General features: G+C 37.5%; 2 non-coding genes and 26 pseudogenes across 2 annotated transcripts; all 28 read right to left on the reverse strand.

The window, feature by feature from the left end:
• LOC148438607 (5S ribosomal RNA) overlaps nucleotides 1-39 on the reverse strand; it is a 119-nt pseudogene extending 80 nt beyond the window's left edge.
• A 116-nt stretch (nucleotides 40-155) lies between these two features.
• Nucleotides 156-274, reverse strand: LOC148438608 (5S ribosomal RNA; annotated as a pseudogene).
• Nucleotides 275-625: 351 nt separating this feature from the next.
• On the reverse strand, nucleotides 626-744 carry LOC148438609 (5S ribosomal RNA; annotated as a pseudogene).
• A 116-nt stretch (nucleotides 745-860) lies between these two features.
• On the reverse strand, nucleotides 861-979 carry LOC148438610 (5S ribosomal RNA; annotated as a pseudogene).
• A 116-nt stretch (nucleotides 980-1,095) lies between these two features.
• LOC148438611 (5S ribosomal RNA) lies at nucleotides 1,096-1,214 on the reverse strand. Its single transcript, XR_015876286.1, has one exon. It is a non-coding gene; the product is annotated as a 5S ribosomal RNA (ribosomal RNA).
• Nucleotides 1,215-1,329: 115 nt separating this feature from the next.
• Nucleotides 1,330-1,448, reverse strand: LOC148438612 (5S ribosomal RNA; annotated as a pseudogene).
• Nucleotides 1,449-1,564: 116 nt separating this feature from the next.
• On the reverse strand, nucleotides 1,565-1,683 carry LOC148438613 (5S ribosomal RNA; annotated as a pseudogene).
• A 115-nt stretch (nucleotides 1,684-1,798) lies between these two features.
• Nucleotides 1,799-1,917, reverse strand: LOC148438614 (5S ribosomal RNA; annotated as a pseudogene).
• Nucleotides 1,918-2,033: 116 nt separating this feature from the next.
• LOC148438615 (5S ribosomal RNA) lies at nucleotides 2,034-2,152 on the reverse strand (annotated as a pseudogene).
• A 116-nt stretch (nucleotides 2,153-2,268) lies between these two features.
• LOC148438616 (5S ribosomal RNA) lies at nucleotides 2,269-2,387 on the reverse strand (annotated as a pseudogene).
• Nucleotides 2,388-2,738: 351 nt separating this feature from the next.
• Nucleotides 2,739-2,857, reverse strand: LOC148438617 (5S ribosomal RNA). Its single transcript, XR_015876307.1, has one exon. It is a non-coding gene; the product is annotated as a 5S ribosomal RNA (ribosomal RNA).
• A 116-nt stretch (nucleotides 2,858-2,973) lies between these two features.
• On the reverse strand, nucleotides 2,974-3,092 carry LOC148438618 (5S ribosomal RNA; annotated as a pseudogene).
• A 115-nt stretch (nucleotides 3,093-3,207) lies between these two features.
• On the reverse strand, nucleotides 3,208-3,326 carry LOC148438619 (5S ribosomal RNA; annotated as a pseudogene).
• Nucleotides 3,327-3,442: 116 nt separating this feature from the next.
• Nucleotides 3,443-3,561, reverse strand: LOC148438620 (5S ribosomal RNA; annotated as a pseudogene).
• A 351-nt stretch (nucleotides 3,562-3,912) lies between these two features.
• LOC148438621 (5S ribosomal RNA) lies at nucleotides 3,913-4,031 on the reverse strand (annotated as a pseudogene).
• A 116-nt stretch (nucleotides 4,032-4,147) lies between these two features.
• Nucleotides 4,148-4,266, reverse strand: LOC148438622 (5S ribosomal RNA; annotated as a pseudogene).
• Nucleotides 4,267-4,382: 116 nt separating this feature from the next.
• Nucleotides 4,383-4,501, reverse strand: LOC148438623 (5S ribosomal RNA; annotated as a pseudogene).
• A 116-nt stretch (nucleotides 4,502-4,617) lies between these two features.
• Nucleotides 4,618-4,736, reverse strand: LOC148438624 (5S ribosomal RNA; annotated as a pseudogene).
• A 116-nt stretch (nucleotides 4,737-4,852) lies between these two features.
• Nucleotides 4,853-4,971, reverse strand: LOC148438625 (5S ribosomal RNA; annotated as a pseudogene).
• Nucleotides 4,972-5,087: 116 nt separating this feature from the next.
• On the reverse strand, nucleotides 5,088-5,206 carry LOC148438626 (5S ribosomal RNA; annotated as a pseudogene).
• A 116-nt stretch (nucleotides 5,207-5,322) lies between these two features.
• On the reverse strand, nucleotides 5,323-5,441 carry LOC148438627 (5S ribosomal RNA; annotated as a pseudogene).
• A 116-nt stretch (nucleotides 5,442-5,557) lies between these two features.
• On the reverse strand, nucleotides 5,558-5,676 carry LOC148438628 (5S ribosomal RNA; annotated as a pseudogene).
• Nucleotides 5,677-6,024: 348 nt separating this feature from the next.
• LOC148438629 (5S ribosomal RNA) lies at nucleotides 6,025-6,143 on the reverse strand (annotated as a pseudogene).
• Nucleotides 6,144-6,259: 116 nt separating this feature from the next.
• LOC148438630 (5S ribosomal RNA) lies at nucleotides 6,260-6,378 on the reverse strand (annotated as a pseudogene).
• Nucleotides 6,379-6,494: 116 nt separating this feature from the next.
• LOC148438631 (5S ribosomal RNA) lies at nucleotides 6,495-6,613 on the reverse strand (annotated as a pseudogene).
• A 350-nt stretch (nucleotides 6,614-6,963) lies between these two features.
• On the reverse strand, nucleotides 6,964-7,082 carry LOC148438632 (5S ribosomal RNA; annotated as a pseudogene).
• A 116-nt stretch (nucleotides 7,083-7,198) lies between these two features.
• LOC148438633 (5S ribosomal RNA) lies at nucleotides 7,199-7,317 on the reverse strand (annotated as a pseudogene).
• Nucleotides 7,318-7,433: 116 nt separating this feature from the next.
• Nucleotides 7,434-7,500, reverse strand: part of LOC148438634 (5S ribosomal RNA) — a 120-nt pseudogene continuing 53 nt past the window's right edge.

Consider the following 7,500-nt stretch of genomic DNA (forward strand, 5'->3'; position numbering starts at 1 on the left):
GACGAGATTGGGCATGTCCAGTGTGGTTTGGCTGTAGGTGCTCAAAAGCATTAACTTTAGACCTCTATTACTTCTTAACTCAAGTAAATTCATTGATAAGTTGAAAAAATTAAATGTAAAATGTAATAGAAAAGACTGTTATGGCAGTCTAAAATTACCTACAGCACCAGGGATTCCTAGGTAGTCTCCCATCCAAGAACTAACCAGTCCCAACACTGCATAGCTTCCAAGATCAGACGAGATTGGGCATGTCCAGTGTGGTTTGGCTGTAGGTGCTCAAAAACATTAACTTTAGACCTCTTTTACTTCTTAACTCAAGTAAATTCATTGATAAGTTGAAAAAATTAAATGTAAAATGTAATAGAAAAGAATGTTATGGCAGTATAAAATTACCTACTGCACCTGGTTTTCCCAGGTGGTCTCCCTTCCAAGTACTGACCAGACCCAACACTGCATAGCTACCAAGATAAGACGAGATTGCGCATGTCCAGTGTGGATTGGCTGTAGGTGCTCAAAAGCATTAACTTTAGACCTCTGTTACTTCTTAACTCAAGGAAATTCATTGATTAGTTGAAAAAATTAAATGTAAAATGTAATAGAAAAGAATGTTATGGCAGTATAAAATTACCTACAGCACCTGGTATTCCCCGGTGGTCTCCCATCCAAGTACTAACCAGGCCCAACACTGCATAGCTTCCAAGATCAGATGAGATTGGGCATGTCCAGTGTGGTTTGGCTGAAAGAGCTCAAAAGCTTTAACTTTAGACCTCTTTTACTTCTTTACTCAAGTAAATTCATTGATAATTTGAAAAAATTAAATGTAAAATGTAATAGAAAAGAAAGTTATGGCAGTATAAAATTACCTACAGCACCTGGTATTCCCAGGGGGTCTCCCATCCATGTACTAACCAGGCCCAACACTGCATAGCTTCCAAGATCAGACGAGATTGGGCATGTCCAGTGTGGTTTGGCTGTAGGTGCTCAAAAACATTAACTTTAGACCTCTATTACTTCTTAACTCAAGTAAATTCATTGATAAGTTGAAAAAATTAAATGTAAAATGTAATAGAAAAGAATGTTATAGCTGTATAAAATTACCTACAGCACCTGGTATTCCCAGGTGGTCTCCCATCCAAGTACTAACCAGGCCCAACACTGCATAGCTTCCAAGATCAGACGAGATTGGGCATGTCCAGTGTGGTTTGGCTGTAGGTGCTCAAAAACATTAACTTTAGACCTCTTTTACTTCTTAAATCAAGTAAATTCATTGATAAGTTGAAAAAATTAAATGGAAATATAATAGAAAATAATGTTTTGGCTGTCTAAAATTACATACAGCACCTGGTATTCCCAGGTGGTCTCCCATCCAAGTACTAAGCAGGCCCAACACTACATCGCTTCCAAGATCAGACGAGATTGGGCACGTCCAGTGTGGTTTGGCTGTAGGTGCCCAAAACCATTAACTTTAGACCTCTATTACTTCTTAACTCAAGTAAATTCATTGATAAGTTGAAAAAATTAAATGTAAAATGTAATAGAAAAGAATGTTATGGCAGTATAAAATTACCTACAGCACCTGGTATTCCCAGGTGGTCTTCCATCAAAGTACTAACCAGGCTCAACACTGCATAGCTTCCGAGATCAGACAAGATTGGGCATGTCCAGTGTGGTTTGGCTTTAGGTGCTCAAAAACCTTAACTTTAGACCTCTTTTACTTCTTAACTCAAGTAAATTCAATGATAAGTTGAAAAATGAAATGTAAAATGTAATAGAAAAGAATGTTATGGCAGTATAAAGTTACCTACAGCTCCTGGTATTCCCAGGTGGTCTCCCACCCAAGTACTAACCAGGCCCAACACTACATAGCTTCCAAGATCAGACGAGATTGGGCATGTCCAGTGTGGGTTGGCTGTAGGTGCTCAAAAACATTAACTTTAGACCTCTATTACTTCTTAACTCAAGTAAATTCATTGATAAGTTGAAAAAATTAAATGTAAAATGTAATAGAAAAGAATGTTATGGCTGTATAAAATTACCTACAGCACCTGGTATTCCCAGGTGGTCTCCCATCCAAGTACTAACCAGTACCAACACTGCATAGCTTCCAAGATCAGACGAGATTGGGCATGTCCAGTGTGGTTTGGCTGTAGGTGCTCAAAAGCATTAAATTTACACCTCTATTACTTCTTAACTCAAGCAAATTCATTGATAAGTTGAAAAAATTAAATGTAAAATGTAATAGAAAAGAATGTTATGGCAGTATAAAATTACCTACAGCATCTGGTATTCCCAGGGGGTCTCCCATCCATGTACTAACCAGGACCAACACTGCATAGTTTCCAAGATCAGACGAGATTGGGCATGTCCAGTGTGGTTTGACAGTAAGTGCTCAAAAACATTAACTTTAGATCTCTTTTACTTCTTAACTCAAGTAAATTCAATGATAAGTTGAAAAAATTAAATGTAAAATGTAATAGAAAAGAATGTTTTGGCTGTATAAAATTTCCTACAGCAACTGGTATTCCCAGGTGGTCTCCCATCCAAGTACAAACCAGGCCCAACACAGCAAGGCTTACAAGATCAGACGAGATTGGGCATGTCCAGTGTGATTTGGCTGTAGGTGCTCAAAAGCATTAAATTTACACCTCTATTACTTCTTAACTCAAGTAAATTCATTGATAAGTTGAAAAAATTAAATGTAAAATGTAATAGAAAAGAATGTTATGGCAGTATAAAATTACCTACAGCACCTGGTATTCCCAGGGGGTCTCCCATCCAAGTACTAACCAGGCCCAACACTGCATAGCTTCCAAGATCAGACGAGATTGGGCATGTCCAGTGTGGTTTGGCTGTAGGTGCTCAAAAACATTAACTTTAGACCTCTATTACTTCTTAACTCAAGTAAATTCATTGATAAGTTGAAAAAATTAAATGTAAAATGTAACAGAAAAGAATGTTATAGCTGTATAAAATTACCTACAGCACCTGGTATTCCCAGGTGGTCTCCCATCCAAGTACTAACCAGACCCAACACTGCATAGCTTCCAAGATCAGACGAGATTGGGCATGTCCAGTGTGGTTTGGCTGTAGGTGCTCAAAAACATTAACTTTAGACCTCTTTTACTTCTTAAATCAAGTAAATTCATTGATAAGTTGAAAAAATTAAATGGAAATATAATAGAAAATAATGTTTTGGCTGTCTAAAATTACATACAGCACCTGGTATTCCCAGGTGGTCTCCCATCCAAGTACTAAGCAGGCCCAACACTACATAGCTTCCAAGATCAGACGAGATTGGGCACGTCCAGTGTGGTTTGGCTGTAGGTGCCCAAAACCATTAACTTTAGACCTCTATTACTTCTTAACTCAAGTAAATTCATTGATAAGTTGAAAAAATTAAATGTAAAATGTAATAGAAAAGAATGTTATGGCAGTATAAAATTACCTACAGCACCTGGTATTCCCAGGTGGTCTTCCATCAAAGTACTAACCAGGCCCAACACTGCATAGCTTCCAAGATCAAACAAGATTGGGCATGTGCAGTGTGGTTTGGCTGTAGGTGCTCAAAAACATTAACTTTAGATCTCTTTTACTTCTTAACTCAAGTAAATTCAATGATAAGTTGAAAAAATTAAATGTAAAATGAAATAGAAAAGAATGTTTTGGCTGTATAAAATTTCCTACAGCAACTGGTATTCCCAGGTGGTCTCCCATCCAAGTACAAACCAGGCCCAACACAGCAAGGCTTACAAGATCAGACGAGATTGGGCATGTCCAGTGTGGTTTGGCTGTAGGTGCTCAAAAGCATTAAATTTACACCTCTATTACTTCTTAACTCAAGTAAATTCATTGATAAGTTGAAAAAATTAAATGTAAAATGTAATAGAAAAGAATGTTATGGCAGTATAAAATTACCTACAGCACCTGGTATTCCCAGGGGGTCTCCCATTCATGTACTAACCAGGCCCAACACTGCATAGCTTCCAAGATCAGACGAGATTGGGCATGTCCAGTGTGTTTTGACTGTAGGTGCTCAAAAACATTAACTTTAGACCTCTTTTACTTCTTAACTCAAGTAAATTCATTGATAAGATGAAAAAATGTATTGTAAAATGTAATAGAAAAGAATGTTATGGCTATATAAAATTACCTACAGCACCGGGTATTCCCATGGGGTCTCCCATCCAAGTACTAACCAGGCCCAACACTGCATAGCTTCCAAGATCAGACGAGATTGGGCATGTCCAGTGTGGTTTGGCTGTAGGCGCTCAAAAACATTAAATATAGACCTCTTTTACTTCTTAACTCAAGTAAATTTATTGATAAGTTGAAAAAATTAAATGTAAAATGTAATAGAAAAGAATGTTATGGCAGTATAAAATTACCTACAGCATCTGGTATTCCCAGGTGGTCTCCCATCCAAGTACTAACCAGGCCCAACACTGCATAGCTTCCAAGATCAGATGAGATTGTTATTGTCCAATGTGCTTTGGCTGTAGGTGCTCAAAAACATTAACTTTAGACCTCTTTTACTTCTTAACTGAAGTAAATTCATTGATAAGTTGAAAAAATAAAATGTAAAATGTAATAGAAAAGAATGTTTTGGCTGTATAAAATTACCTACAGCACCTGGTATTCCCAGGTGGTCTCCCACCCACGTACTAACCAGGCCCAACACTGCATAGCTTCCAAGATCAGAGGAGATTGGTCATGTCCAGTGTGGTTTGGCTGTTGGTGCTCAAAAACATTAACTGTAGACCACTTTTACTTCTTAACTCAAGTAAGTTCATTGATAAGTTGAAAAAATTAAATGTAAAATGAAATAGAAAAGAATGTTATGGCAGTATAAAATTACCTATTGCACCTGGTATTCCCAGGTGGTCTCCCATCCAAGTACTAACCATGCCCAACACTGCATAGCGTCCAAGATCAGACGAGATTGGGCATGTCCAGTGTGGTTTGGCTTTAGGCCCTCAAATAAATTAACTTTAGACCTCTTTTACTTCTTAACTCAAGTAAATTCATTGATAAGTTGAAAAAATTAAATGTAAAATGTAATAGAAAAGAATGTTATGGCAGTATAAAATTACCTACAGCACCTGGTATTCCCAGGTGGTCTCCCATCCAAGTTCTGACCAGGCCCAACACTGCATAGCTTCCAAGATCAGATGAGATTGGGCATGTCCAGTGTGGTTTGGCTGTAAGTTCACAAAAATATTAACTTTAGACCTCTATTACTTCTTAACTCAAGTAAATTCATTGATAAGTTGAAAAAATTAAATGTAAAATGTAATAGAAAAGAATGTTATGGCAGTATAAAATTACCTACTGCACATGGTATTCCCAGGTGGTATCCCATCCAAGTACTTACCAGGCCCAACACTGTATAGCTTCCAAGATCAGACGAGATTGGGCATGTCCAGTGAGGATTGGATGTAGGTGCACAAAAACATTAACTTTAGACCTCTATTACTTTTTAACTCAAGTAAGTTCATTGATAAGTTGAAAAAATTAAATGTAAAATGTAATAGAAAAGAATGTTATGGCTATATAAAATTACCTACAGCACCTGGTATTCCCAGGTGGTCTCCCATCCAAGTACTAACCAGGCCCAACACTGCATAGCTTCCAATATCAGACGAGATTGGGCATGTCCGGTGTGGTTTGGCTGTAGGTGCTCAAAAGCATTAACTTTAGACCTCATTTACTTCTTAACTCAAGTAAATTCATTGATAAGTTGAAAAAATGTAATTTAATATGTAATAGAAAAGAATGTTATGGCTATATAAAATTGCCTACAGCACCTGGTATTCCCAGGTGGTCTCCCATCCAAGAACTAACATTGCCCAACACTGCATAGCTTCCAAGATCAGACATTGGCCGTGTCCAGTGTGGTTTGGCTATAGGTGCTGAAAAATATTAACTTTAGACCTCTATTACTTCTTAACTCAAGTAAATTCATTGATAAGTTAAAAAAACTAAATGTAAAATGAAATAGAAAAGAATGTTATGGCAGTATAAAATTACCTACAGCTCCTGGTATTTCCAGGTGGTCTCCCATCCAAGTACTAACCAGGCCCAACACCGCATAGCTTCCAAGATCAGACGAGATAGGGCATGTCCAGGGTGGTTTGGCTGTAGGTGCTCAAAAGCATTAAATTTAGACCGCTATTACTTCTTAACACAAGTAAATTCATTGATAAGTTGAAAAAATTAAATGTAAAATGTAATAGAAAAGAATGTTATGGCTATATAAAATTACCTACAGCACCTGGTATTCCCAGGTGGTCTCCCGTCCAAGTACTAACCAGGCCAAACACTGCATAGTTTCCAAGATCAGACGAGATTGGGCATGTCCAGTGTGGTTTGGCTGTAGGTGCTCAAAAGCATTAACTTTAGACCTCTATTACTTCTTAACTCAAGTAAATTCATTGATAAGTTGAAAAAATTAAATGTAAAATGTAATAGAAAAGACTGTTATGGCAGTCTAAAATTACCTACAGCACCTGGGATTCCTAGGTAGTCTCCCATCCAAGAACTAACCAGTCCCAACACTGCATAGCTTCCAAGATCAGACGAGATTGGGCATGTCCAGTGTGGTTTGGCTGTAGGTGCTCAAAAACATTAACTTTAGACCTCTTTTACTTCTTAACTCAAGTAAATTCATTGATAAGTTGAAAAAATTAAATGTAAAATGTAATAGAAAAGAATGTTATGGCAGTATAAAATTACCTACTGCACCTGGTTTTCCCAGGTGGTCTCCCTTCCAAGTACTGACCAGACCCAACACTGCATAGCTACCAAGATAAGACGAGATTGCGCATGTCCAGTGTGGATTGGCTGTAGGTGCTCAAAAGCATTAACTTTAGACCTCTGTTACTTCTTAACTCAAGGAAATCATTGATTAGTTGAAAAAATTAAATGTAAAATGTAATAGAAAAGAATGTTATGGCAGTATAAAATTACCTACAGCACCTGGTATTCCCCGGTGGTCTCCCATCCAAGTACTAACCAGGCCCAACACTGCATAGCTTCCAAGATCAGATGAGATTGGGCATGTCCAGTGTGGTTTGGCTGAAAGAGCTCAAAAGCATTAACTTTAGACCTCTTTTACTTCTTTACTCAAGTAAATTCATTGATAATTTGAAAAAATTAAATGTAAAATGTAATAGAAAAGAAAGTTATGGCAGTATAAAATGACCTACAGCACCTGCTATTTCCAGGTGGTCTCCCATCCAAGTACTAACCAGGCCAAACACTGCATAGCTTCCAAGATCAGACGAGATTGGGCATGTCCAGTGTGGTTTGGCTGTAGGTGCTCAAAAACATTAACGTTAGACCTCTTTTACTTCTTAACTCAAGTAAATTCATTGATAAGTTGAAAAAATTAAATGTAAAATGTAATAGAAAAGAATGTTTTGGCTGTTTAAAATTACATACAGCATCCTTGTATTCCAAGGTGGTCTCCCATCGAAGTACAAACCAGGCCCAACACTGCAT

The sequence above is a fragment of the Taudactylus pleione genome, unplaced genomic scaffold (genome assembly GCF_031769625.1).
Source record: "Taudactylus pleione unplaced genomic scaffold, aTauple2 ptg001778l, whole genome shotgun sequence".
Classification (NCBI taxonomy): domain Eukaryota; kingdom Metazoa; phylum Chordata; class Amphibia; order Anura; family Myobatrachidae; genus Taudactylus; species Taudactylus pleione.